Genomic DNA, 7,811 nt, shown 5'->3' on the forward strand with positions numbered 1-7,811 from the left:
CCAAATAGTTCCGTGAAGCATTACTATACCACCCAATGGTCTAGAACGTGAAGGTGTTGAAGGCAACACGAAACGGTGATGAGACAGATGAAGGGCGAGTCACAGAAGTCATTCAGCGACATCGACTAACTTCGCCGAAAGATCCGCCAGCACTATTTTCTGAAGTCTATAAACACTAAACTTATTATTATTTTTAAGTGTCAAACTTTTATTTTAATTTCCATAATAGAATAGTACTTTTTAGATATTTTCTCTCAAGTTTGGAGAGGGTTTTTGGGAACTTGAAGAAAGGAGTTCATCTTCCCCAAGTTGGAAGTGGGTCTTCTCTATTCTTCTTCCTTTGCTTAAATTAAGGTTTAATTTCTTATACCCATTTCATTTTACTATCATTTTAGGTGTATTTTGTTATTTCTTGATGTGTGGCAAAAAACCCCATTCTTGGGATGTGATTTAGCAAATATGTGTTGATATTGTTGTTGGGTCTTGCTTGTTGATAGGCTAGTTATATTTTAATGGTGATTTCACCTAGTGGTTGTGGTTTAATCTAAAGGGTTTGTAGTAGCAAATACAAAGTCACTCATGTGTTTTTGTCTGGCCCGAGAGGGAGGTCATGAAACAAAGACCACTAGACTAATGGCCTAAGGAGTGGGTCGACATGAGGTTCTGCCCGAGAAGGTGAGCCCTAGTCCCATATCCTAACACTCAGCTCGAGAGAGTGAGTGGGATAAGGCGTAGGTTGGTCTTCATGCGGAAAATGGGTGTTCGAGAGGAACCCATCTGATATGGGGTAAGTTGCCCGAGAGGGAACTTATTTCCATTTAAAGCTTAGCCTAGTCACTATTATTTTGCAAATTTCCTATCGAAAGCATGTACCCAACGATTTATCTCAGCTTATATTGCGGTTCACACCCCAAGAACTTCTCCTCATACTTGATTTTCTTGTTAATTTTTAGCTATTTTTTACTACTTGTGACAAAACCCCCATTTGATATTTGACACTTTTGTGTCACCCCCTTTAATTTACTATGTTTTTGTTCGTTATTGTCTTTAGCTACGACTAGTTAGAGCTAAATTTTACTTTCCTATCAATTCTAAAAACCACTCCATTGGGACACGACCCCAACCTTTAGTTGGGTTACTTTACTATCGACGATCGTAGACATTCATACCGTAGGTTAGTGTCGTTGGTCACGATAAGCATCAAAATGGCGCCGCTGCCGGGGAATGGTGTTATTTGAGAATTCTTAGATTAGTAGAATTTTTGTTCTTCTTAGTTGTAGTCTAGTTACCTAATTTTTAGTTTTGTTTCGAGTATTTGTGTGCCACAACATGACATATGAGTGCAAACGGGGAGAATAGTTGCCAAGCGGGCCACTCAAAGGGTGGTGTTTTTCATCGAGATGACATCGATAATGCTAATAGTGATTATAACTCTACTGACATGGGCAATATGGGTGAAAATTGCATACCACAAGCTGACGGAAAAGTAATGTTCAAAGTTACCAGCGCAACACTTCAACTCATTCAGTCCAGAGGTTTATTTATAGGGTTAGAGCATGAAGATACGCACGAGCATGGATGAAGCTTTGTGGAAGTGTGCACCCCTTTATCATTCAAGAATCCATACGGTTTGGCCTATTTCCATTATCATTGACTGGGAAAGCTACTAAATGGTTGGTTGAGCATCCCAACAACTCTATTCAATCATGGGAGGAGCTATTTATGGCATTTCACGAAAGATTCTTTCCCCCATTAGGAATGATGAAGCTGAGAGACGATATTCAGAATTTCAAGCAAGAGGAGGGCGAACCAACTCACGAGTCATGGATAAGGTTCAAGAGATGTTTGCATAAATTCCTAACGCATGGACTGCCAGGTGAATTGCTGCTTCAACACTTTTACCGTAGTATGGACTCGATTAATAAAGGGATAGCTGATCAATTGGTGCAAGGAGGAATAATGCTACAACCATTTGAAGTGGCCTCATTTCTCCTAGATGGAATGACTAGAGTAAACCAGGCATGGTATACCAAAGATGATCAAGTTTCCCCACTATGCTTCCGATTAACGCAAGAGCAGATCGAAAAAGTCGAGGGGGTTTGTAGACACACATCAAGAAATAACAAAATACACCTAAAATGATACTAAAATCAAATAGGTATAAGAAATTAAACCTTGATTTAAGCAAAGGAAGAAGAATGGAGAAGACCCACTTCCAACTTGGAGAAAATGAAATCCTTCTCTCTTCAAGTCTACCCACAAAACCCTACTCAAAAACTTTGAAGAGAAAAATATCTAAAAGTACTATTCTATTGTGAAAATTATAATAATGTTTCGAAACTTATAAAATTAATAACAAGTTTAGTATTTATAGCCATCAGAAATTAGTGCTGGCGGATAGCTCGGCGAAATTAGTTGAGTTCGCTGAGTGACTCGGCAACTCGCCCATCTTCTATCTTGTCGCCGTTTAGTGCTTGCCTTCAGCGTCTTCACATTCTGGACCATTGGGCGGTATAGTACTGCTTCGCAGAACTATTCGGTGAAGCGCCGACTGCTCCTTTCATTGCCTTCTTGATCCTCCTCCTTTAGGGCTTCGCGTACTGGAACAAAGGGCGGAGTAAATCCCTTCGGCGAATCGCCAAGTGTGCTTAGTTTAGTATTTATAGCCATCAGAAATTAGTGCAGGCGAATAGTTCGGCGAGGTTAGGCTAGTCTACCGAAAGGACAGACTCCGCCCATCAGAAAGGTTTTTGGCGATGCTCGGGCTTCAGCTTCTTCGTTCTTTTCAACTGTTTTGTTCCTTTTTGCGCCTAAGTGTCCATTCTTTCACTAAAACTTCAAATACCTGAAACTTAAGAGTTTTTATCAGATATTTAGACAAAATAAGCATTCGAGGACACTATTCTTATCAAAATAAAGCCCTATATGAGTCCAATTTGTGGACTCATCAACACCCCCAACTTAAACTTTTGCTTGTCCTCAAGCAAACTCAAGTTCATCTCTTCAAAAAGGGTGTCTCAAACAGTGCCACACAAGACTCAATCATGAACATACACAACAAGATTCAAATTACTTATGCACAGATCAACTGTGTACTCAAAGATTAAAGTTGTGACACACCATTACCAAAGATTCTCATGCTCGCAATACTTGCTACTTGTGCAAGTTCAAGTTCAACAAAAAGTATCTAAATGCCCTCACACAAAGAGTGATTCAATATTCACACACAAAGGTTAATCAGTTCAAGATCAAGAATAAGATGTAACGCTCACACTCAAAAAGAGGAACACAATGCATGTTTTCACCCATAGGTTTGCCCTTATTTTCCAATCGATTTTCAATTCAGCTTACTCAAGATCAAAAAGGTCTTTCTAAGGCTTGTAATGGGACTGAGTGCAAAGGTATGGTCATTTAGGCTCGATGAATTTGTTCTCATGAGATGTGGTATTCTCAAGGCATTCCCTTCTTTTCCTCTATCAATTTTTTTTCTAGTGCTTCTAAGTCACCTTTTTATTCACCTTCATGGATTGCTTGGAACCAGATCTCCTTCGTAAAAATTATTATTATATATATTTTTTTTTTTTCCGAAGGTGTTCGATTTTCATGCAATACCATGGGTTAGGGGGGACTTTTCTTACACTTCTTGACTTCTCCTTTTCCTTTTCACCACACCCCTAACCTAGGCTTTTGGCCTAAGTTGGCTATTCGCTAAACCACAAATCAAGAGGATTATAGGTAGCGGGTCAGGTAAGATCTAGGGTTCACCAAGGTTCTTCCAAAGAAAGGTAAGGTTCAAAGGGTGTTCAAAAGAGTTTCACACGCTCATGGGTAGGCCACAAAAGAGGTATATGTAAAATTGGCTCACACTCTTTAAAGTTGCCTAAGATCATCTCAAGAGGACACCTTTCTAAATCAATCAGACTAACAAGGAAAAATCTAGGTTTATTCATGCAAGTTTCAAAGTAAGCTAATCACACAAGGCATCGACACTTGAGTCAAACAAGACTACACACTTTCGCTAGTGTGCAACAGTCATTACAAGAGAATCCCATTTGATAAATGGCTAATCACAACGAGATGCAAAGAGTTCACATATTGTCTATGCAACTTCATTTGGCCTCATCGTAGCCGTGCATTCATGTTCGTTCAATTGAGAGCATTATTCGAGTCATCGGTATTGATCGAAACTGAGGCTCAATATTTTGCAAAAGAATAGCCACATTTAACTCACGAGGGGTGGCAAAAATGTACGAAAAATTCAAAGGGTCAAAATCATTTTCAGTTAAGAACAAAAGAGAGCCCTGAGCTCAAACATCCACAAAAAGCAGTGTAAAAACAATTTAAAACAGAACAGCAAAAATATATATAGAACAAAACATGAATGTCAACACAAAAGGTGTGGGCCACACCCCACCACAAATAAAAGCGTTTGTCCTCAAATGTGAACAATAACAATATCCAAGGCTAAAGAAAGATAAGACAATGAAAGGGGATAAAGAAGGGTCTTGTCTATGCAGTCTCCCTATCTGCCGAGATATCAGTGCCCGATGCATCTTCCTGAAGTAAAACACTAGTCCCTGGAGCACTGTTATTTTGGTCCCCATTGTTTGTTTTTGCCATAGCCTCTGCAGCAAGATTTGTTGCAATCATATGATCTATCTCATGAGCTGCTCTGAAGGCATGTATTGCATTAACTAAACTTCGATCACATGGGCGCACATTAAGATCGAAAGGAATTCGTCTCTTTTTCCTAGCTTCCTTGGTGTACTTCCTTTGTCTGGCTAGCTCTGCTCTCTTTTCATCGTGTCTAAATTCTCGTGCTCCTATGTGCATGGGTGGATCATCTCTCCCTGTGACTTTTGGTCTGGCCATTTCTGCAAAAACTTCGAGGATAAGTTAAATAGTAATTCAACTAAGAGAAAAAGGGTGTTTCTGAGTGTAGAATTTCTCAGCTAAGCTGTTAGGCTGATCGTTGAAATTGATGTATAAATGATACAAGGGCGTAAGCAAAGGGTGAACAAAGGCTCTTTCGGTGAGTAGCCGAGGGTATTATGCGAACCAAACTGACCGCTGAGAGTCCCAGGTCAATCAGTACATAAAATGTGCAGTTAAGAGCGATATGGGGATGTTAGGCAAACCGTTGAGCAGTTCGGCGGAAATGGTTCACCTCGCCTATCAGCTCAACGTGTCCAATATCACCCCAGCCTTTCGAATCTCACCCAGCAACCCCAGATAATGTAGCTTACGCGCATATAACTCAATTTCAATGAAGACACATAGAAACTTCTATTCCCACCATGTAACAATTCAACTAAAAGCATAGCTAAGTGGGAACTCGTCGAATAATGCACTAGGTACCAAATCATAATCGGAAATATATGTAATCCTAGTAACTCAGATACTCAGCAAAGGTTTAACATGTTCATCATTATGCAAATTAGTACAATTTTAATATTTTTAAACACGAGGTTCAGACTACCAACCTTTGATGGTGAATAGATGATAATGAAGTGCTAGGCAGCAATGCATTCCAAATCTGTGCACAAATCAATGAACCACCATATTCCAAAAGTTCAAGAAATATAAAACTAGAGTGCAGGTGTGAGTTTGGTAGGACAAAGAAATGAGAGAAAATGAGTGAAATATGAGTTTTAAACCTGTGGCTTGCAAAAACCATCCAATTCCCGCCCATTCAGCGATGTGAGTCAAGTTCGCCCATTCATTTGGCGAAGCACCAAGTGTTTAGTTAGTTCGCCAAATGTCATAGGATCTGCAGCTCCTGTGAAGATTCCAATGGCGGTCTACATCGCAATCGCCGACATGGTCGGTGATGCGCCACTAACTTCTCTAGACTGTTGAGTTGTATAAGGTTTAGGCTAACGATGTCTTGTGTTAGCCAACGGATAGAATCGTGTTTGCCAATCTTTTCAACGATCCGCCAACTGGACTTGTTGCTTGCCTCCATATCCTATTTCAATCACCTCTCTCGTTTCAACCTATACAAATAACACACCATTATTTACTTAAAGCAAAACAAAGCAATAAAGGGTTTTGGGTTGCCTACCAAACAGTGCCTTAGTTAACATCGTGGCACGACGCAAGTCAACCTTCAAACCTCACTTTTGGGGTTAGCCGTAGTATCACTAGGCAAACCCCTATGCTGTCTTGGGTTGAAATGAGATGATATATGACCCATTTGTGTCTCTAACTGCTTGATCGAGATTGAATGAGAGGTGACAGTCTGAGTGAGGGTAGACACATCTTCTTTCATGTTTTTTAGCATTTTGTCTGACCCTTCAACTTTGTTTAGGATACGTGAGAGCATATCCTCGGATCTACCACCTTCCGAATCCTTGGATTTTAGTCGCTCGTGAGGAGGCACATATCTGTTTTTTCGCCATCCTTCCAATTTGGATTCCGATCCCTCCATTTGCGGTCTCGATCTTTCCATCCTTCGTCTCTGGCCCATCCTTGATTTCCACTCTACCTTGGGTAGTTTGAACGATTGCCCCCGCCTTGGTTAGCTAGAAAATTTACTTCCTCATCATACATGGCTTCAAACTTCATCTCATCAGAATTCGCACCCCTTACTCCCACAGGTACCATCCCGCATGACATTTTTGGATAAAATGTCAAGCTGAATCATGATCTTCTCCATGTTTTGGTCTCTCTCATTGTCCTTTTCAATCTGCTCCTTAGATAACTGGAAGGTGACATGGGAGACTTGGTCCTCACGAGTGTACCATGCCCTGTTAATGGTTGTCATGCCATCCAAAAGTTGAGCTACTACTGCGTATGGCTGTTGCATTAAGCCTCCGAGTGAGAGTTGGTCAGCGACACCCTTATTTACCGATTCTAGACTCCGGTAGAAGTATTGAAGGAGCACATTGTCAGGAAGACCATGGGTTGGGCATTGTAGTACCAATTTCTTAAACCGGAGCCAAGTTTCGTGTAGAGGTTCTCCATTCGGACGCTTAAAGCTTTGGATGCTATCCCGAATAGTCATGATCTTCGAGGGAGGGAAAAATCTCACATTAAATGCGGTAACTAACTCTTCCCACGAAGTGATGGAGTTCCATGACAACTCTGCCAGCCACTTGCATGCCTCGTCCATCAAAGATAAAGGGAATAGCCTCAATCGAACTGATTCCTGAGAGATGTTTTTGAACGAGAATGACACACACATCTACGAAGTTTCGAAGATGCTCGTATGGGTCCTCATGAGCTAATCCACTGAAAAGTCCCTTTAGTTGCAAAAGTTGCAACATGGTGCTTGTTATGTGGAATACCATGTTTCCCTCTGCTGGAGGTACACGGATAGCTTCAACACCTCCCATGAGATGTGGATCATTAATATTGGACTCTTGAACATCGTTGAGGTTGCCGATGTCGTCCTGATGGCCCACCTGGCTTCCGTTACTACCTTTAACACTCATGCTTTCTAAAATGTTTAATTACACACTCAACAAAATAAAACTAAAAATTAAATTAGTAATTACTAGAACTAAGAAGAACAAAAATTCTACTAATCTAAAAATTCTCAAGTAACACAACTCCTCGGTAGCGGCACCATTTTGATGCTTATCGTGACCAACGACACTAACCTACGGTATGAGTGTCTACGATCTTCGATAGTATAGTAACACAACTAAAGATTGTGGTCGTGTCCCAAGGGAGTGGTTTTGAGAATTGATAGAAAATAAAACTTAGCTCTAACTAGTCGTAGCTAAAGATATTTATGAACAAAAACATAGTAAATTAAAGGGGGTGACACGAAAGTGTGAAATATCAATTTGGGGGTTTTGTCACAA

The sequence above is a fragment of the Solanum tuberosum genome, unplaced genomic scaffold (genome assembly GCF_000226075.1).
Source record: "Solanum tuberosum cultivar DM 1-3 516 R44 unplaced genomic scaffold, SolTub_3.0 scf00075, whole genome shotgun sequence".
Taxonomy (NCBI): Eukaryota; Viridiplantae; Streptophyta; class Magnoliopsida; order Solanales; family Solanaceae; genus Solanum; species Solanum tuberosum.